At 45.4% G+C, this 23,021-nt stretch overlaps 1 protein-coding gene and 1 pseudogene across 2 annotated transcripts in view; both read right to left on the bottom strand.

Annotated features, from left to right (window-relative positions):
* The window catches only part of LOC126210321 (uncharacterized), a 423,726-nt gene that overhangs the window by 209,385 nt on the left and 191,320 nt on the right, over positions 1-23,021 (bottom strand). The window lies entirely within an intron of this gene.
* LOC126211046 (5S ribosomal RNA) lies at positions 7,205-7,322 on the bottom strand (annotated as a pseudogene).

Below are 23,021 nucleotides of genomic sequence, written 5' to 3'. Positions count from 1 at the left end.
AATTTTCCTTAGCTCTAGAGTCGCAAGGGATGTAATCTTGGTATTCTGTTCTCTCCACAGCGGGCGTAGCAAACATTCAGTCTTGGCACAGTGAGGTGCAGTGCCGGCCGTAAAATAGCTTCATACAAATAATATTAATAGACTGGTTGATAAATTAATAACCTTGCAAATGTTCAGTGAGAATACTGGATACTGGATCAGCGCTGCGCAATGCTGCCTGCATTGAAATTCTTACAAGCCGGCCGGGGTGGCCGAGCGGTTCTGGACGGTACAGTCTGGAACCGCGCGACCGCTACGGTCGCAGGCTCGAATGCTGCCTCAGGCATGGATGTGTGTGGTGTCCTTAGATTAGTTAGATTTAAGTAGTTCTAAGTTCTAGGGGACTGATGACCTTAGAAGTTTAGTCCCATAGTGCTCAGAGCCAAACTCTTACAAATATTAATACTTTTCTGATTCTGATATATTAATGCTTTTCTTATTCTGTTGTAAAAATGATTTCTTTTAAAAGATATTCATTGGGTTCAAATAAACACGACGTGGAAGAGGATGAGGTACTGATAAGGGGATGTCCTAAGGCCGAATGCTTCAGTTTGAAAATTGTGTTCAGAATAAGGTTTTACCTTCACAAAATGTGGTATGGAATGTTTAACATTAACTTCAAAATCAGTGAACTTCTCAACTGTTCTACAATTCTCACTTACTGTCGTACTTAAAAATACTTGGATTATTAGATGACAAAAGGTCTGACATCGTTGGACAAAATAGATTCCAAAATTTAACTTCTCTGTGTCAGGATTACAAAATACACAAAATATTACAAATCGGGTATACGTAAGCAAACCTATACATTAAATCTGACTGAAAATAGTTGGTTACTGCATTCAAGGGTCAGTACTGTAAAAATTAGCGAAAGGCACATTGCGTTGCTGCATACTTAAAACTAAATATCTAAGGTGCAATATTTTGTGGTTTACTTATTCTAGGATTGAAGACAACTGTGTAAGCTGAAATGACATGTTTAATGTCGCAATATTAGCACAAAATTACACGCTTTTACACAGTTTTCAATGTGAAAAAAAAAACGTTATCATTATAACACTTCTCTTCAACATCAAAAAGTGAAATAATCCTAAACACGACAATATTAAATATTAACTTTCAGAAGGTTAAATTATACTAAACACGGCAATATTAAAGTTTAACTAGAAGTTTCTTTACAAAATTGTTCATACACTTACGTTATGATGTTGGTCAGCGCTACGAAAATCTTCCGATTCTGGTTCAAAGTTCGGTACTATTTTTTGATGACAATCAAGTTTACAGTGGATGGTTGGTTAAGTGATAAAAGTGAGCCGGCCGCGGTGGTCTAGCGGTTCTAGGCGCTCAGTCCGGAACCGCGCGACTGCTACGGTCGCAGGTTCGAATCCTGCCTCGGGCATGGATGTGTGTGATGTCCTTGGGTTAGTTGGGTTTAAGTAGTTCTAAGTTCTAGTGGACTGATGACCACAGCAGTTAAGTCCCATAGTGCTCAGAACCATTTGATAAAGTGAGCAAAACATTACCCAAGGTCGCTCGAGTTTACAGTGGACGCAAGCTGCTGAACCAACAAGTTTACACCTCTGCACGTGGTATTTACCTTAAGCTGCGATGAGCTGTTGTCTGCTAGGCCACTCTCTTCCGCTGAAATTCCTATAAAACTAATTACACCTTTGCTGAATTTTCCAGCAGAAACTTTCCCTATGTTTCTCGTTATGCGAAAGGACATGTACTGATTCCTAATCTTAGAATATGGCAATATACACACGCATGGTTGGAGCAGCATTCATATTATAATGCCCTCACAGTTCTTGCAAGAACAATTAACTAATTGGCTGGTTCATTTCTCCACAGTTGGAGCTAAACGATGCTGCAGCTAATTTCTAGCTGGATGTCAGCCGCTGTGAACGCAGTCTTCACACAAATTGCTCCTCTGCATAGTACAGAGCATTATGCTCTTCATTCTGCACTTGACGCCAGTTCAGAGAAGAGTCCCCACAAATTTCTGTCTTGTCTTACTCATAGCCAAACTGTCTCCCCACCTAGGTTCTTTCGTTCTTCACGTCACGGCTTTTTTCGACCAATAGGAGCATTCCTCTTATTTTGTGGAAACTCTCTCTACCAATCGCAAGGTCCAAACCATTTAATTGCGTCGAAACTTTGACTATTTTCTCCTTCCTAGCGCGTTTCCGCTAATAGGATGTTTTGTGCAGAATACGTACATTGACTCTCTCACTTGTGTACCGCTTGCTTGATACGTGATCGAAAATGCGTCACTGGTCTTGTTTCGTATCCATTTGGAATTCTGAAATGCAGTTTTCTGAAAGCTTTCTTTCCTGTCCTACCTCAGAAGGGCCACTATGCTCACTCTCCCTGTCTGAGTCACCTGGTCGGTCGTTGACTTTCCGCCTGGGACACCCCTTTACGTGGTTTCTGTGGTACCCCCTGTAGCGCGGCCTTTCCTCTGCATTGTCCCTCTGAATTCCAAACGAAAAGGCCTCTCGATGCTTGTTTCACCTTCTGCTCAAACATGCATTATAGGAATGGTGTGTTAATTACCATTGATTGAATGTCATCCCTTTTTGCATTACATATTGCTAGGCAAATCTGCTCATTAGTGCCAAATTAAGTTAGGTGCCAGATTCACCTTGCCATTGCGAGGTATACAGCTCTCATGTAAGGTGCAAATCTGATCTTCATTTATTCTGCCACCTTACAAATAAACAAAATTTAATTACCTTACAAATTTGTTCCAGTTGCTTTGCCTTTGAGTTACAGTATCAATTCTTGCTATTTTCAATTGCCACAGACAATCGTCAGTATAGTTAACAAACAACCAGTACCACTTCAGTTGTTGATAATCTTATAGACCTACTGACATGGCCCCGCAGGCGTTGGCTGCGATAGATACCGGGGAAAACATCAGACAACGCACGAAGGCCAATGCTTTGAATACGTCCAAGTTGTGAGGGGTACGGGCAGGCATCGTTTCTCTAATTAAAGCCCTTTTTTACCTTTAAAGTTTCATGGCTTTATTAACTTGATTTTAAAATAGTAAGTGAACATTCGTTTTCATGAAGAACAAGATCCTGAATATAGTTTATTAATGAAAGTTCCTGAACTATTATTTTAAAGATCAAAGAACAGCTCTCAGAATCAATTTACAACGCTTAAAACTCAGAATCCCTTTTTAACAAAGGAAAAAAATACAAATTGCATAATGTAAGGTTAAATAGAAGATTCTAATGCCACATTGCAATACTAAAATTTTCGTAGATTTCACCTGTAATCTCTAAATGCAATAAAATATTCATCACAAAATTTTAATTAAAACAACAACTCAAATGCAATAAAATCTGATTACTATCAATGTACACTCAAACCCCGTAGCCTCTACGATGTGCACCGTATCACAAAATATGTTCCTTGCTTTTAAACACTTTACACCATAAACCTCGCTACATGTGATGGATACTACACCCAAGGAATTATGACAATTAACCACAGATGTTAATAACAGGTATTTAATCTTTTCGTTTGAAAATAAATAAAAAACACACAAACTGTCAAGCTCAGTGGTTACATCCGTTAAAAAATATATATGTACAATACATATCTTTTGATTTCGTCGTGGTCATGCGCTGTTGTGCGCCGTGCTCTCCTTCAGGATCACACGCGGCACGAGAAAGATTTTCCACGATGTACAAAACATTTACAGGGCGCAACCAACTTACAAATTGCATATTGGGATTATACGTCGATATGGATACGGCTCGCGAATCTTGAAAGGGGCGACGAAATAGGTGCGGTACTACTGAACACTTCCACTTTGCCGGCCAAGGTGGCCGAGCAGTTCTAGGCGCTACAATCTGGAACCGCACGACCGCTACGGTCGCAGGTTCGAATCTTGCCTCGGGCAAGGATGTGTGTGATGTCCTTAGGTTAGTTAGGTTTAAGTAGTTCTAGGGGACTGATGACCTCAGAAGATAAGTCCCATAGTGCTCAGAGCCATTTTGAACTTCCACTTTACCGCACCGCACCGCACCGCACCGCACCAAACAGTATTATGGTGGGGTAGATAAGAGACAAATCAACAACTGTTGCAAGGCAATCTCAGCTAGGCAGTAAGAAAATATTCGGGATTTTAAACTCTTGGGAGGGCCACACCAAACCACGGAATGACGTCCCAAGATAAATTATGAAAATACTATCGGCGATTTCGCCACAATTAGAACCATGAAATACCACAAGAAGTGAACTGCAATTAACACGATTCATAAGCGTCCGACTGAAAAGCTCGTCAATCTCTCCCTTACTACAAACACTTAACAGTGCCTCCGAGGTTCCCTCGTGGACACTACCAGAGTGTCAGTTACTCGTTATAACTGTAGACGAGATAGTTTAACACGCTGGTGGACGACTTAGGTTTCTTAGTAAGACAAGCAATGATTCGGTGCTTCACTTGGATCCACCTTCGACCCAAATTACCTTAAAGCAGCTAAATAGATGACAGTGCCGATATCGACGCTCTCCTCCCAGGCAGCGCTCTAACTGGAGACCGCAGTACCGAAGCAAAGCTTACACCACTCACCAGTCTGATATACGCGCCACCAACGGGCACCTTTTTAGAATTCTTATGTTCACCTCATACACCAAACTTGGTGTAATTCTTCGTCGGAATCCAAGGGAAGAACCAGGAAATCACTTTTCAGCCTTTGAATGACCACACGATGATCTAAATCGCAACAACTCCGGCCCTCTACGCTAGGATCTTCCGAGCCCACGGCGTTCCGTCCCCAGACGATTGCTTCCTCGGGGCCCACCGACCAAGCGGCCTTGCCCTCAGAAATCGACGTCGCTCCTCACGCACAGCCCAGAGCTAACTCACAGCAAGCCTCTTCTGCAGCCTCGCGGCGCGCGGAAAGCCAACTCGCCAAAGATATGCGGGAACCGGAGACTCCAACCCGATCTCGATATTGACATCGCGGAGAATACTGAGACGACGGGTGATTTCAAAACCCACCCCCCCCCACACACACACACACACACACACACACACACACACACACACACACACACACAAAATCAAATAGCGAGCCCTATCGGCTCACTTACAAATCAACGACACGCACTTACACTTTCATACCAATAACTACGACATAAGATTACCGGCTCTGTGTGAGGACAGACAATATCATTCATCACTTTATTTTATAAAAACTGTATTATTGAGTTCCGGAAAGCGTTTGACTCGGTGCCCCACTGCAGACTCCTAGCTAAGGTACCATCATATGGGACTGGTTCCCAAATATGTGAGTGGCTAAAAGACTTCTTAAGTTATAGAACCCAGTACGCTGTCCTTGATGATGAGTGTTCATCGGAGGTGGGGGTATCATCTGGAGTGCCCCAGGGAAGTGTGGTAGGTCCGCTGTTTTTTGTATCTACATAAGTGATCTTCTGGATAGGGTGGATAGCAATGTGCGGCTGTTTGCTGATGATGCCGTGGTGTACGGGAAGGTGTCGTCGTTGAGTGACTGTAGGAGCATACAAGATGACATGGACAGGATTTGTGATTGGTTTAAAGAATGGCAGCTAACTCTAAATATAGATAAATGTAAATTAATGCAGATGAATAGGAAAAAGAATCCTGTAATGTTTGAATGTACTGTAGCGCTTGACACAGTCACATTGATTAAATATTTGGGCGTAACATTGCACAGCGATATGAAGTGGGACAAGCATGTAATGGCAGTTTTGGGGAAGGCAGATGGTCGTCTTCGGTTCATTGGTAGAATTTTGGGACGATGTGGTTCATCTGTAAAGGAGACCGCTTATAAAACAGTAATACGACCTATTCTTGAGTACTGCTCGAGCGTTTGGGATCCCTATCAGGTCGGATTGAGGGAGGACATAGAAGCAATTCAGAGGCGGGCTGCTAGATTTGTTACTGGTAGGTTTGATCATCACGCGAGTGTTACGGAAATGCTTCAGCAACTCGGGTGGGAGTCTCTGGAGGAAAGGAGGCGTTCTTTTCGTGACTCGCTACTGAGAAACTTTAGAGCACCAGCATATGAGGCTGACTGCAGTACAATTTTACTGCCGCCTACTTACATTTCGCGGAAAGACCACAAAGATACGATAAGAGAGATTAGGGCTCGTACAGAGGCATATAGGCAGTCATTTTTCCCTCGTTGTGTTTGGGAGTGGAACAGGGAGAGAAGATGCTAGTTGTGGTACGAGGTACCCTCCGCCACGCACCGTATGGTGGATTGAGGAGTACGTATGTAGATGTAGATGCTGCGTGCATAGACCGACAGCTAAAATCTCAGAGCTAGCCACTAGCTTTAAAGTTTTACATCCTATGTATAACAGAGTGCAACGGAAACTGATATTGCTTACAATAGATTCTGCGACTCAGGCAGCATCTTTGGTTCAGTGGTGGCAAAAATCTCTTCTACATATGACAATCATTTCAGGTCATTTTTCATGAATTATATTACAAAATCGGGTTCCACGTACAGGTGGACGGCCCCACACCCTGCGGTATCGTTAATGAGACCCCGTGGTGTGCGTTGTTGAAACGCGATTTGATCCACGCAAGAGTGTGCGACGATGGTGTGCGGGTTCTGCGGCACTGAACGCGCCGCCAGAGCGACGTTGAGCCTGGGTGAGCCGGCGGCAGAACGGCTGAGCCAGTGAGGCCGACTTCCTGGCAGTTCAGCGCCCTCCGTCTATAACGAGGCGGCCCCGACCCCAGGGGCGTGTCGTGGGAAGCGAGGGGAAGGCAAGGCGCAGCACACAACGCCAGGCGAGGGAGCGCCCGAGCACACCAGCTGGAGGGTCACTTCTCAGCGGAGCGCGACCGACACCTCTGCGGTGTACTGGCTGCCAGGGGGCGTGCTACATTGTTCCCGCAAAAAACGTTGTCTTTCCTATAGGGGTCAGAAACGGAGCAAGTGCGAGTTTAATGTTGACTCCGTACTCTCCGAACAGGCCTCGAAGGCCCAACGGTACCGACCGTCCGCCGTGTCACCCTCAGCCCACAGGCGTCACTGGATGCGGATATGGTCAGCACACCGCTCTCCCGGCCGTATGTCAGTTTACGAGACTGGGGTTCTCACTCAAGCACCTCCTCAGTTTGGCTCACAAGGGCTGAGTGCACCCCGCTTGCCAACAGCGCTCGGCAGACCGGATGGTCACCCATCCAAGTGCTAGCCTAGCCCGACAGCGCTTAACATCGGTGATCTGACGGGAATCCGTATTACCACTGCGGCATAGCCGTTGGCAGTTCAGTGTTGAGGCTTGCATAAATTATAAATGAAGGCGCCGCCATCAGTTGAGTGCTATACCGGCTCGCCTTGCCGCAGTACTTTGACGAGTCTGACGAGGGAAACGCCCCATCGCACACCTCTCAGATTTAGTGGTAAGGAGATCAGTACTGAACAGAGAATGAAACGTCCCCTTAGAAAAATTATAAATGACTGTGCTTAAACTGACACACAATATTTTTAGCGCAACGCAAACTGACTTTTAAGAATCCCTACAATAGAATGGCCCTGACTAACAATAACCTATACCTTTCACAAACCACTTACCTCACAAAAATCCTTCGTCACTCAAACTACTGCAATACAGCGAGCGCCAATATTGCCAGCTAAATAAAAGATTCAAACTACTGAAGTCACTAACTACTGATGGGAATAGTTAGCAAATGAAAGGTTCTGATAAAGAACAAACAATGTATTTACCTTAATAGTGTTCAAAAGTCATAATATCTATATATCAGTTCATGACATCCAGTCTTACAAATTTACTGTCTCTGATGGACACACGTCCAGATCATCCGCTCTCAAAACTCCGCCATCTCTCTTCCCACATCCACCACTGCTGGCGGCTCACCTCCAACTGCGCAATGCTACGCGCTGTTAACAGCCAACTGCCCAACACTACAATAGCAGATTCCAACAATGCAAACCAGCCACAGACTGCACACAGCACAGTGAGTGATTTTCATATAGAGCGCTACATGGCATTACCAACATAAAAACCTTAACAGCCTACTTACAAGAACAAAGAACTGGACGTAGAATATAGTCGACGTACCGGTGTTCTGGAAAGCTGCCGCGGATGATAAACAAAGGGGTCCTGCCAGGGAAAGGAGTTACACCCCAGACCACCACTCCTCGCTGTCGCGCAGTATAGCGGGCGACTGCTTGGTAACCCACACTGTCTACGGCGTCTCCAGATACGCCTTCGGCCTGGAATCTCAGAGATGAGTCCTGCTTCGAACTGAACCCCGATGGCCACCGAAGATCTGTCTGGAGATAGCCCGGACAGCAATGGGATACCAATCTGGCTGCTGCGCGCCGTACGATCTGACAACCAGGACTGACAGTTTCTTTTCATAGCAGGACCACTCTGGTTGTCACACGCGGCACAGTTACAGCACGGAAGTACGTCGACGCTATTCTACGCCCTGTTTTGTTACCCGTCACGACCAGCCGTCTTGGGCTTAATATTTCAGCAATATAATGCCCGCCCAAACACGGACAGTGTTTCTGACTAGAAGATGGGCAAGGGAGTAAATGCGCGATTTAAAGGAGCTAACGCGTGAATTTTGTGCGCGTCGATTTTCCTAAACAAATTATATCGTTTGCGAGGGGAATACAGTCGACAGCTACCACTGCAGAGGTCCGAGAGTGCAAAGCAACTTATTTATTTATTTATTGTTCCGTGGGACCAAATTAAGGAGAAGTCTCCATGGTCATGGAACGAGTCAATACATGAAATTATAACACGATATTAGAAACAGATAAAATGAAATATAAAAAAACATTCAGGTGACAAGTCGTAAGTTTAAATAAAGAAAATTAACAATGTAACACTGGAATTTGCTTAATTTTTTAGCTCTTCCAGGAGCTCCTCGACAGAATAGAAGGAGTGAGCCATGACGAAACTCTTCAGTTTAGACTTAAAAGAATTTGGGCTACTGCTAAGATTTTTGAGTTCTTGTGGTAGCTTATTGAAAATGGATGCAGCAGAATACTGCATTCCTTTCTGCACAAGAGTCAAGGAAGTGCGTTCCACATGCAGATTTGATTTCTGCCTAGTATTAACTGAGTGAAAGCTGCTAACTCTTGGGAATAGGCTAATATTGCTAACAACAAACGACATTAACGAAAATATATACTGTGAGGGCAATGTCAGAATTCCCAGACTATTGAATAGGGGTCGACAAGAGGTTCTCGAACTTACACCACATATAGCTCGAACAGCCCGTTTTTGAGCCAAAAATACCCATTTTGAATCAGAAGAATTATCCCAAAAAAATAATACCATACGACATAAGCCTATGAAAATATGCGAAGTACACTACTTTTCGTGTTGAAGTGTCACTTATTTCAGATACTGTTCTAATGGTAAATAAAGCAGCATTTAGTTTCTGAACAAGATCCTTGACATGGGCTTTCCACAACAGCTTACTATCTATCCGAACGCCTAGGAACTTGAACTGTTCCGTCTCGCTTATAATATGCCCATTCTGTCTGATCAAAATATCGGTTCTAGTTGAATTGTGAGTTAGAAACTGTAAAAAACTGAGTCTTACTGTGATTTAGCATCAAATTATTTTCCACAAGCCACGAACTTATTTCATGAACTACATTATTTGATAATGTTTCAATATTACACACAAGATCTTTCACTACCAAGCTGGTGTCATCAGGAAACAGAAATATTTTTGAATCACCTGTAATACTAGAAGGCATATCATTTATATAAATAAGAAACAACAGTGGCCCCAGCACCGACCCTTGGGGCACGCCCCACTTAACAGTGCCCCATTGGGACTGAACACCACTATCACTCTCAATATTGCGGAGAATTACCTTCTGCTTTCTGCTCTTAAAGTAAGAGGCGAACCAATTCTAAGCTACTCCCCTTACTCCATAATGGTCCAACTTCTGCAGTAATATTTTGTGGTCAACACAGTTAAAAGCCTTCGTTAAATTAAAGAAAACACCTAGCGTTCGCAACCTTTTATTTAATCCGTCCAAAACCTCACAGAGAAAAGAGAATATAGCATTTTCAGTTGTTAAACCATTTCTAAAACCAAACTGAACATTTGACAACAAATTATGTGAATTTAAGTACTCCAGTAACCTTGTAGATACAGCCTTCTCGATAACTTTAGCAAACACCGATGGCATAGAAATAGGTCTATAATTGTCAATATTATCCCTGTCTCCCTTTTTATAAAGTGGCTTCACTACCGAGTACTTTAATCGGTCAGTAAACCGACCACTCCTAAAGGAAAAGTTACAGATATGGCTAAGTACTGGGCTAACATACATAGAACAATACTTGTTCCATGTAACGGCGGCTTTAGTTTCTAGGTGGTGCACGGCAGTTGAAAGGGGTGGATGTATGGAAAAATGGCAACTTTTCAGTGAAGAGTGTATCAACGTATTGTAAAAATATGAAATATCTGAAAAATATTTAAATATTTAAGAAAATATTGTGTATTTCTTTTGGAGTGACCCTCGTAGTTACCAGTCACCAGTAATGAAAAGTTTATGGAGTTTTTTTCACTGCTAACGAAATTGATGTTGTAACGTCCAGCACCACGACCATAGCGCCTAGCTGTACATGGTCCAGATAATGTTCCTGTACCATTTCCATCTGATGATGACCGTCGATGGCTTGCACAGATTGAATGGTATAGAAAATAAGTAGACTCAAAAATGTAGAAAAGCGAATGGGTGCATATTATAATCACATAAATCACGAATTTAAGCCACACTCGCAGTTCGACATCCAAAATAGATATAGCGTATTTACGAGCGGCGTTAAAGTAGTATTGCAGTACTTTTTTTTTGCTGAAAGCAGGTTGGTTTATTCAGGATGCCAATACACCATATTATTCCCCAGTTTTCTCGCTACAAAACCATGTTTTTCAACAAAATTTCCGTTCAAGGCGACGGCCTTACACCACCTTCCTGGAAGCAGCTGCATGCCCTCGTGGTACCACTCTACTGGTGAACGTCTTCGTTGATCGTTGCACCACGAGGAAGAACGTGAAACAGAATAACCCCTAGAGAGTCTCGAAAGACTATCACCATAACCTTACTAGCTGAAGGCATGGCTTTGAAGTTCTTCCTCGGAAGAGAGGTTGAAATATTACTGTATCTCATTGGTACCTATCAGAACCCCTCGGAGAGCATTAAAGAGAAACACCAGTCCTAATTGTCCAGTGTTAATCACTAAATAACTGTTTCAAATGCAGTCATTTCGACACAAAGAACAAAATGTAGAGTGACCTGTTTCCAAATTACATACATAAATAACCACTGTGATATATAAAACAACGCTGTCATGATAAATGTAAATGTTTCAGGTGTAATATAGCATTTGTGGAAAGTATAAGTGGCCAGATACAACATTCTATTTCAGTATACATTAATTCGAAAATGATGCTTTGCTGAAACCATATGTGTAAAAGCCACCGTGTGTATTATGAATGTGCCAAAAGCAAAAACATTGTTCTTATGCGAGAAACACAATATAAATGTGAAATTAATACTGTAACTAATCGAAAGAAATCGAGCACATGGTCAAGATGTACCAGTAAACCTATAATTATAAAACTACTACAGCAAATTAAATAAAACATATAAATAAAGAACGTTAATTGAATCTCCGGTATATGTTAGCACTAAAATTCAGGCACTAGTTGATTTGTTATAAACAAATTTAGAAATGTAATTGTTACCTGTAACATAATTGGTCAGAAAATGTTGTATTAACTCGTAACTAAGTTGAAAATATGTTCACGTTGTTCAGCACTGAGATTGTAAATTTTTAGCAATGTGTATCTCATATTCTGTTTAAGTTCTAATTGTTATTTTACATAAAACTGAAATTTTCATTGTACGTAATTGTTAACAAAAGTATAAATAGAGGTCGCGCAGGCGCCTTTTGGGGCACTCGTTTTTTGGCCTTGGTTGCGAACACATGTGTTGTAGGCTCACTCGTTTGTTGAGTTCTGTGGCGTGAACTCTGTGTCGTTTGATGTCAACTTTTTGTGTACATGCGATGTAATCGGTGCAGGTCACCAGGCTCGGACACCAGAGTCCTGGAAATATATTGGTGTTAAAACTGCACTGTGCTTTGGAATTTATTTGGGAGTCTTCCGCAATCCTTTTCATAGGCTGCACAGCGACGAGACAAGAATCCAGGAATTTTACAAACCCCCGAGAACTAAATAACTCTCAATGTTGGTAGAATTGACGTGAAAACAGCAGCGCATCGACTGCGCATTTCATTCAAAACGTTTGCAACGCAGGGGTGGATCAGCTGGACTGTGGAATCGAGTGGAAAATAAACATCACAACGTGGTGGTTTGAGCTGGAATCGCCTGAAACTGCAACTGACGCTGGCGGCAACCATCTCAAGGCGATATGAAGCAACTCCATGAATTGCCGTTTCGTTTCTGATTCAAAGTGGTGGACCCATGTTTCATCGCCTGAGGCGATGTTCGCCTCGTAACGCGCAACCAGTTCAGCACACGTAGTCCTTCGTTCCTCTCCATGATCGCCTGTTAGGCGGCGGGGAACACAGCGGCCGCATACCTTCGGGCAACCCAGCTGGTGGGGGAGTGTATCAACACTACCGAGAGACGTCCAGTTCTCCGGTGAGATGTCTGCTTGCAATCCGCTGCTCACCGCGAATGAGAGTGTTGGCACGTTCCGACACCGCAGGACTCACAGGCCGGCCGGTACGCGGGGGATCGGACAGGTCTGCGCGACCTCGGTGCCATCATGACAGACGCCTCGCCCAACTACTCGCCGTGCTTTTGTTCACTGCCAGGTCTCCGTAGACATTCTGCAAGTGTCTCTGAATACGTGTGATGCTTGGAACGAGTCTCTGTTACAGACACTATATTAAATTAAAGGCTTCGGACAGCACCGCCACCTATCTGAACTTCATGAAGTTATAAAATTGTACAACGTCCCAAAACAAATTTCGCGTTTTTTCAACCGAAATTGGCCAAGAAAAAATATGTCTTCCATTAGTTATTGAACGCCCCTCATCCTTAACCATGTAGAAAGGAAGGTTCAAATGGCTCTGAGCACTATGGGACTCAACTACTGAGGTCATTAGTCCCCTAGAACTTAGAACTACTTAAACCTAACTAACCTAAGGACATCACAAACATCCATGCCCGAGGCAGGATTCGAACCTGCGACCGTAGCGGTCTTGCGGTTCCAGACTGCAGCGCCTTTAACCGCACGGCCACTTCGGCCGGCTAGAAAGGAAGGGCAGAATTTGGGGAGGAGAGAGAAAGTGTTCAGGGGAAGGCGTCGTTAATGAGGCGTGTCACGAAAGCGAGAGTAAGTGGAACAGGAAGGAGACGCATTAGGGGGACTCCTTTGCGGGCGGCGGCCTTGCGTCGCTGCGGGCCAGCTGAGGCGCACACGCACACAGCACGCACACGCACTTGCGGACATAAAAAGCTGCCGGCGATTGCAGATGCAGGCCGCGCTCGGTCGTGTCGCCACAGCCGCAGCCACAGCCGCGTGCCGACGTGTGTTCTGCAGCGCGCGGCGGCTAGCTTTCCCTCCCAGCCTACTGCCGTGCCACTGACCAGCTGTGCGTGTTTGCGCAGCGACGGTATACACCAACCGCAGACCGAAGATATAACTATACCGCGCAAGTCACTGTCTGTGTCGTGCTGCACTCCGAAGCCAAAGTCACGTGACCTGGGAACCAGGGCCAAGTTCTCGTCACATTACCTTAGACGCAAAGTGGAGCGGACGGTCACAATTTTTCTCGTTTATAGCTCAGGAACAAGCGAGCCGTACTGGTGTTATCACATGTCTTACAAGATATCTATAATCCTAGGTGGATAACAAGAAGAGAATAGAAGCTTCCGAAATGTGGTGCTACAGAAGAATGCTGAAGATTAGATGGGTAGATCACATAACTAACGAGGAAGTATTGAATAGGATTGGGAAGAAGAGAAGTTTGTGGCACAATTTGATTAGAAGAAGGGATCGGTTGGTAGGACATGTTCTGAGGCATCGAGGTATCGAGGCATCACCAATTTAGTATTGGAGGGCAGCGTGGAGGGTAAAAATCGTAGAGGGAGACCAAGAGATGAATACACTAAGCAGATTCAGAAGGATGTAGACTGCAGTAGGTACTGGGAGATGAAGAAGCTTGCACAGGATAGAGTAGCATGGAGAGCTGCATCAAACCAGTCTCAGGACTCAAGACCACAACAACAACAGATGGATAACCTGGGGAACAATACCAACTGCAGATTATCTATCTTACGACTTCCAAAAATGGCTCTGAGCACTATGTGACTTAACTTATGAGGTCATCAGTCACCTAGAACTTAGAACTACTTAAACCTAACTAACCTAAGGACATCATACACATCCATGCTTGAGGCAGGATTCGAACCTGCGACAGTAGCGGTTGCGCGGTTCCGGACTGAAGCGCCTAGAACCGCTTGGCCACTCCGGCCAGCTTACGACTTCCAAGGGCAACAAAAACTCAGTTATCCATATTTCATACTGTTAGTCATTAAACTTAAATATTTATACCTTGCGATAATGTACTCAATTGGAGCTACACTAAAGAGCCAAAATAACTGATACACCAGCCAAATATCGTGTAGGACCCTGCGAGCACGCAACGCGATGTGCCATAGACTCGACTAATTCTGAAGTAGTGGTGGAGGGAACTGACACAATGAATCCTGCAGGGTGGGGAGTAAAGATCTCTTCTGAACAGTCCGTTGCACGGCATCCCAGATATGGTCAATAATGTTAATGCCTGGTGAGTTTAGTGGACAGCGGAAATGTTTAAACTCAGATGAGTGTTCCTGGAGCCGCTCTGGAGCAATTCTGGACGTGTGGGGAGTCGCATTGTCCTGTTCAAGTCCGTCGGAATGCACAATGGACACGAATGGATCCAAGTGGTGGGACAGTTTCTTACGTACGTGTCACCTGTCAGAGTTTTATCTAGATGTATCAGGGGTCCCGTATCGCTCAAACTGCACACCATTACAAAGCCTCCACCAGCTTGAACAATCCCCTGCTGAAATGCAGCCTCCACGGATTCATGAGGTTGTCTCCATACCCATACACGTCCATGCGCTCGATACAATTTGAAACGGAGACTCGTCTGACCAGGCAACATGTTTTCAGTCATCAACATTCCAATGTCGGTGTTGACAGGCCCAGGCGAGGCTAAAGCTTTGTGTCATGTAGTCATTAAGGGTACACGAGTGGGCTTTCGGCTCCAAAAGCCCATATCGATGACATTTCGTTGAATAGTTCGCACGCTGACACTTGATGACGGCCCGGCATTGAACTCTGCAGCAATTTTCGGAAGGGTTGCACTTCTGTCACGTTGAACGATCCTCTTCAGTCGTTGTTGGTCACGTTCTTGCAGGATCTTTCTCCGGCAGCCGCGATGTCGAAGGTTTGATGTTTTACCAGACTCCTCATATTCACGGTACACTCGTGAAATGGTCGTACGGGAAAAACCTCACTTCCTCGCTTCCCCGGAGATGCTGTGTCCCGTCGCTCGTGCGCCGACTGTAACACAACTAAAATGTTGATAACCTGCCATTTTAGCAGCAGTAACCGATCTAACAAGTGTGCCAGACATTTGTCTTACATAGTCGTTGCCGACCGCAGCGCCGTATTCTGCCTGTTTACATATCTCTGCGTTTGAATACGAATGCCTATAGCAGTTTCTTTGACGCTTCAATGTATATTAATAAGTGGCTAACCCAATCCTACGTTGTCTCTCTAACAGCTTTCATGACAATAAAAATTTGATTTTTAATCGTTTACATAATAGTTGGCCGAATGTAAAAATTTAAACTGCTGTCATAATTTGTGTTAACCTCTCCCCAAGATATTCTTCCAGATCGCCCATTGCCTGGACACTAGTGTCTGACGACATCGATGGCCTTCCTTGCCGATCAGCACCACAAACGTTTCTGCGACCTTGGTCAAATTGTTGGCACCATTTCAGTACAGCTGGACGCAAATTGCATTTGATCCACAGACCGCCAGAATTTCACGGCGAATCTGTGTGCAGTTTAGACGCTTTTCCCCATGAGAACCGAACTGTCCCGTATCACTTAAGTCGCAGAATGTGACGCACCTGTTATCCTTGTCACAGCAGAACTGTGTTCTCAGGGAGCGTGGAACATTCTTCCGACAATGTGCCACTCTTGTTGCGCAATTGTGTCAGCGTGGGACGACATGTGTTACTTTAGGAAGTGACAACGTACAACAAGTGTCTCCGCTAAATTATGGATCGTCGGGAAAAATGTTTCGCATTAAGTGTGAAGGCGCAGTCTAACAAGCACAGTCACGACACTCTTACTCATTTTTGTTATATGGGGGTTGTCCAGAATGTAAGTTCCGATCGGTCACGAAATGGACACCACAGTGAAAGCCCTACGAAGCTTTGCACAGATGTGTTGGGCAGTGTCTCTAGTACAACCGTCGATCGCATCAAGACGCTCTTTTCAGTTGTGAGCGCACTGTGAGTGAGTAAAGGTGCCTGGAACAACGATGCCTCCCGCCAAGTAGGAGGGGCCGCTGAGAGGCTTCGCCTTAATGAATGCAGCCCGCCTAACACAACTGCCACGCACTTCCTTCTTCATGGCAATTCTCAGCCGTACTCTGCAGGGGCAGTGAAGACGCTCCTGTACCCTTTCCAAGGGAAGTGTCCGATCACCCACAACACAGCCCTAATTGCCTCGTCCTGAGTATCATCTCTGTTCACACGAAACGCTGGATACGAAGACCACAATTGGGCGCAGGCTACGCGCTATAGACCAGCGCAGAGAATTATCGGAAAGCACAGGCGGCTGCCTTCTATGACGATGACGTTGGAAATTTGGTATAACGCTCCGACAAATGTTGGAGCGGCGACTACGTGGAGAAGTATCTGGAAAGTGTAGCTAACTTGCAGCTAAATAAAATGTTTCTGATTTTCACTGTGGTTTCCATTTGGCGACCGATCGGAACTTACTTTCTGGACAACCCTCGTACAATGCGACAGCAGCGCTGCAAGTGGACATAAAGCTACACTTCAGAATACGGTATCGGATGAGCGCCAACAATATCGTTTGTTTTGATTTGCAACGTGGTGTTTACAACAGAGGATGGTGTGTAGTGCCATGAAGAGCGGTACTAACCAAAACATACAATGTCCCCTTATCAACGATGGAATTTTTATGGATGACAGTGTTCCACAGATGTTCGTGACTGGTTTGAAGAACATTCTGCACAGTTAAAGCGAATAATTTGGCCACCCAGATCGCCCGACATGACTCAGATCGGACATCTATGGGAAATAATCGAAAGGTGATTACAATCCCGCACCGGCAACACTTCCGCAATTACGGACGGCCGTAGAAGGAGCATGGCTCAGTATTGCTGCAGCCAGCTTCCAACGACTTGTTGAGTCCGTCCCACGTCGAGCTGCTGCAATATGCCGACAAAGTTGAGGTCTGAAACGATAAAGGTTCACATCCCGTGACTTTTCTCACCTCACTGCATGGTTGTCATGCATGAAATACGTGTTCATATTGGCTTGCTTTCAACAGATTAAGTTGAAATTGTACTTATATTCACGATTAAGTTGTAGCTTACTTTACTGAATAAAATAGAATGTTTTTGATGAAATCTTCTCAGGCTTCCATCCGGGAAGCTGAGTCTAAACGTCGCGAATTTTCAACGCAGCTACCTGGACCGAAGCCCGAAGTGATTTCATCAGCAGCATCCACCGGGAAAGCCTACATTGATATAAAAAGGACGTTTTTATATACGCATCAAAAAAGTATTGCATCACACTGGTTCCCAGGACTCCTGAAGATAGTCGCTGACTGTGGATATTGTATCACAGACTGACTGGCTGTTCAGAGATGTCAGTAAATCAGCCCAAAGATGTAAACAACCATGCATAAGTAGCTCCTATTAGATCGAGGGGGTCCGACAGCCGATCAGTTCCACTCATTCCACCAGGAAGCAGGTACACGGCTCGTGTTGTCTGTACTTCAACCATGCCTAGACGGTCAATACCACAGTTCGATCGCGTCCGCATTTTTACTTGGTGCCAGGAAGGGCTGTCAAGAAGGGAAGTGTCCAGGCGTCTCTGAGTGAACCAAAGCGATGTTTTTCGGAGATGGAGGAGACGCAGAGAGACAGGAACTGTCGATGACATGCCTCGCTCAGATCACCCAAGAGCTATTACTGCAGTGGATGGTCGCTTCCTACGGATTATAGCTCGGAGGAACCCTGAAAGCAACGCCACCATGTTAAATAATGCTTTTCGTGCAGCCACAGGGCATCGTGTTATGACTCAAACTGTGCGCATTATGCTGCATGATGCGCAACTTCACTCCCGACGTCCATGGCCAGGTCCATCTTTGGAATCACGACACCATGCAGCGCAGTACAGATGGTTGCAACAACATTTCGAATGGACCTCTTAGGATTGGCACCACGTTCTCTTCACCAATGAGTGTCGCATATGCCTCCAACGAGACAATCGTCGGAGACGTGTTTGGAGGCAACCCGGTCAGGGTGAAAGCCTTGGATACACTGTCCAGCGAGTTGTTTTGGGGTGGCATTATGTTGGGCGGACGTACTCCGCTGGAAGGCGCCGTAACGACTGTCCCATACGTGAATGCCATCCTCCGACCGATAGTGCAACCACATATTGGCGAGGCACTCGTCTTCATGGACGACAATTCGCGCCGCCATCGGCGCCTCTTGTGAATGACTTCCTTCAGGATAACGACATGGCTCGACTAGAGTGGCCAGCATCTTCTCCAGACATGAACCATATCGAACATCTTGGGATAGATTGAAAAGGGCTGTTTCGGACGCCGTGACCCACCGAACACTCAGAGATCTACGCCGAATCGCCGTTGAGGAGTAGGACCATCTGGACCAACAGTGGTTTGATGAAGCTCTGGATAGTATGCCACGACAAATACAGGTATGCATTAATGCAAGAGGACGCGCTACTGGGTATTAGAGGTACCGGTGTGTACAGCAATCTGGACCACAACCTCTGAAGGTATCGCTGTACGGTGGTACACCATGCAATGTGTGGTTTTCATGAGCAATAAAAAGGGCGGAAATGATGCTTATGTTGATCTGAAATTGTTGTTTATGGACGACGTGACCCACCAACGACTCTGAGGGATCTACGCCGAATGGCCGTTGAGGAGTAGGATCATCTGGACCAACAGTGGTTTGATGAAGCCCTGGATAGTATGCAACGACAAATACAGATATGCATTAATGCAAGAGGACGTGTTACTGGCTATTGGAGGTAGCGCTGGGTACAGCAATCTGGACCACCACCTCTGAAGGTATCGCTGTACGGTGGTACACCATGCAATGTGTGGTTTTCATGAGCAATAAAAAGGGCGGAAATGATGCTTATGTTGATCTGTATTCCAATTTTCTGTACAGGTTCCGGAACTCTCATAACGAGGTGATGCAACACTTTTTTTGATGTGTGTATTAATTTCACAATCATTCGTGGTTTTTCACAATTTACCAAAGGCTGGAACGTAAAAATGTGGAAGTATTACGTTAATTAACGAGGTAAATAATTAAAAAGAAACATTAATTTTACAGTTGGTTTTGTCGCCGCTAGGGGCGATAGTGTCGTTCCTACTGTCAGACGGTAAAAATTTTCACAGCACTGTGTGCGGTGACTTTATACTATGGTGAAGATGTAGACAGAAGGACTAACACCAAGATTCAATGTCGCAGTATCATTTTTTTCTAGGTGATGACTACCCCTACGACTGATGGATACATATGCTGGTTGACGAATACTGTGCTCAGTGAGGCTGCACTCACTCGATATCATGGATGCCAGTAGAGGGAAGCTGCCGTTTCGTGTGCAAAGTGCCGGAGTGTCAGCAATATGGCGGAGCTCCGTAGGCCGGCGGGTAGCTAGTGGCTGCTGGAGTCTCGAGATGCTGGCCGCACGCACAGTTAGCCGGCGCTGGGGGACACCGTTAGGCGGTGGTCGCTGGCGGGACGAGGCACGGCGCGGCGCGGCGCGGCCGGGCAAACACGCAAATATGTGCTCCGCATATCGCATCGCCGTGAACGCCGCGTTAGCTGACGCTGTTGACTTTCACGGCGCGCCGGCCGGCATGCCAGCGTTGCGCCGATTCTCTCTCCCTCCCTGTACGTCTGTCGCCCTCGTTGTTGCCGGGTGACAAATCTACATCTTCAATCTGATAACCACTGCGAGGTGAATGGCATAAGGTACTTCCCATTCTGCTTGCATTAGGGATCGTTCTTCCATCCGCTTGAGCAAAAGAGTAATTCAGGCAAGTAGATAATTATAGTGGCTGGGGAAAAAAAAAATTAGAAAGGCATTCCCACGAGGGTCAATTTTCGGTCCACTCCTAATCCTTATATAAACTGAATCACCTAAAACTTGCACCACAAATAATGCGGAAATCGTAAGTACGCTACTGGCCATTAAAATTGGTACACCACAAAGACGCGAAATTTAACCGACAGGAAGAAGATGCTGTCATATGCAAATGATTAGCTTTTCAGACCATTCACAAAAGGTTGGGGTCGGTGGCGACCCCTACAACGTACTAACACGAGCAAAGTTTCCAACCCATTTCTCGTACACAAACAGCAGTTGACCGGTGTTGCCTGGTGAAACGTTGTTGTCATGCCTCGTGTAAGGAGGAGAAATGCGTACCATCACGTTTCCGACTTTCATAAAGGTCGGATTGTAGCCTATCGGGATTGCGATTTATCATATCGCGACATTGCTGCTCGCGTTGGTCGAGATCCAATGACTGTTAGCAGAATATGGAATCGCTGGGTTCAGGAGGGTAATACGGAACGCTGTGCTGGATCCCAACGGCCTCGTATCACTAGCAGTCGAGATGACAAGCATCTTATCCGCATGGCTGTAACGGATCGTGCAGCCACGTCTCGATCCCTGGGTCAACAGATGCGGACGTTTGGAAGACAACAACCATCTGAACGAACAGTTCGATGAAATTTGCAGCAGCATGGACTATCAGCTCGAAGACCGTGACGGCGGTTACCCTTGACGCTGCATCATAGCAGGAGCGCCAGCGATGGTGTACTGCACGACGAACCTGGGTGCACGAATGGCAAAACGTAATTTTTTCGTATGAATCCAGGTTCTGTTTACAGCATCACGATGGTCGCATCAGTGTTTGGCGACATCGCGGTGAACGCACATTGGAAGCGTGTATTCGTCATCGCCATACTGGCGTATCACCCGGCGTGATGGTATGGGGTGCCATTCGTTACACGTCTCGGTCACCTATTGTTCGCATTGACGGCATTTTGAACGGTGGACGTTACATTTCAGATGTGTTACGACCCGTGGCTCTACCGTTCATTCGATCCCTGCGATACCCTACATTTGAGCAGGATAATGCACGAGCGCATGTTGCAGGTCCTGTACGGGCCTTTCTGGATACAGAAAATGTTCGACTGCTGCCCTGGCCAGCACATTCTCCAGACCTCTCACCAATTGAAAACGTCTGGTCAATGGTGGCCGAGCAACTGGCTCGTGACAACGCGCCAGTCACTACTGTTGATGAACTGTGGTATCGTGTTGAAGCTGCATGGGCAGCTGTACCTGTACACGCCATTCAAGCTCTGTTTGACTCAATGCCCAGGGGTATCAAGGCCGTTATTACGGCCAGAGGTGGTTGTTCTGGGTACTGATTTCTCAGGATCTATGCACCCAAATTGCGTGAAAATGTAATCACATGTCAGTTCTAGTATAATATATTTGTCTAATAAATACCCATATATCATATGGATTTCTTTTTGGTGTAGCAATTTCAATGGCCAGTAGTGTAACTATAAATTACAAATTGACGAGCAGCAATTGAACTGAAAATTCTAAAGTCCCTAGCGGACGAAAAATATACCGAGGCTGTGGATCAATGTGCAAACAATATTAATCATGTTTAACGTTTGCTCTAACGTTTCTTATGTTGGTGTACGACAGAAGATACCGCACCTAAGTGTTCACGTAAAGTGAAAAGTAGACCTCACACTCAATGCAGATGTAATTTAATGTCAAGTGTGGTGTCACCGCCAGACACCGCACTTGCTAGGTGGTAGCTTTAAATCGGCCGCGGTCCATTAGTACATGTCGGACCCGCGTGTCGCCAATGTCAGTGATCGCAGACCGAGCGCCACCACACGGCAGGTCTCGAGAGACGGACTAGCCCTCGCCCCAGTTGTACGGACGACTTAGCTAGCGATGCACACTGACGAAGCCTCGCTCATTTGCAGAGCAGATAGTTAGAATAGCCTTCAGCTAAGTCAATGGCTACGACCTAGCGAGGCGCCATAGCAATTGATAGTTATCGTATGAAGCATGTCTCATCAAGAACGATGTATACAAATGATGGATTAAAGTTAAGTATTCCAGAAGCTACGTACTTTTCTTTATAGCATTCATTACGTATCCTGTTACAGACCTATCTACTAGCCTGCGTGAGTTAACGCGTGCCTTTCGGCTACTTCCAAGTGGCGTGGTTGTCTTACTACGCTACAACATCAAGAATTTAAATAAACTGCAGCACTGAAGAAGGCACAAAGGTTCTTATAACTCTTTAGGAGGCAAACTATTAGTAACAAATTAGTTCTCTGTTTGCTTCATTTGGAATGCTTTGTGCATTATGTGACGGATCGATGGATTTTTGACTCGTAGAATCCAGTGTGCTATACTGGTCTCCGAATGTTGGTCACAAACAGTCTGGCATTAGAGGTTCCCCCCTCCCCCTCAGCCCCATGGCGCTGGTCAACCGCAGTAACCGATACCGACTGCGTTCCCTGAGAACTTCACATTCCTGGGACATTTTTGCGGAATGTTTCATCGCAACAAGCGCTATGTCA

Source organism: Schistocerca nitens, chromosome 10 (genome assembly GCF_023898315.1).
Source record: "Schistocerca nitens isolate TAMUIC-IGC-003100 chromosome 10, iqSchNite1.1, whole genome shotgun sequence".
NCBI classification, from domain to species: Eukaryota; Metazoa; Arthropoda; class Insecta; order Orthoptera; family Acrididae; genus Schistocerca; species Schistocerca nitens.
The sequence above is the reverse complement of the archived record's forward strand: the minus strand, read 5'-3'. Positions and strand labels throughout refer to the sequence as shown.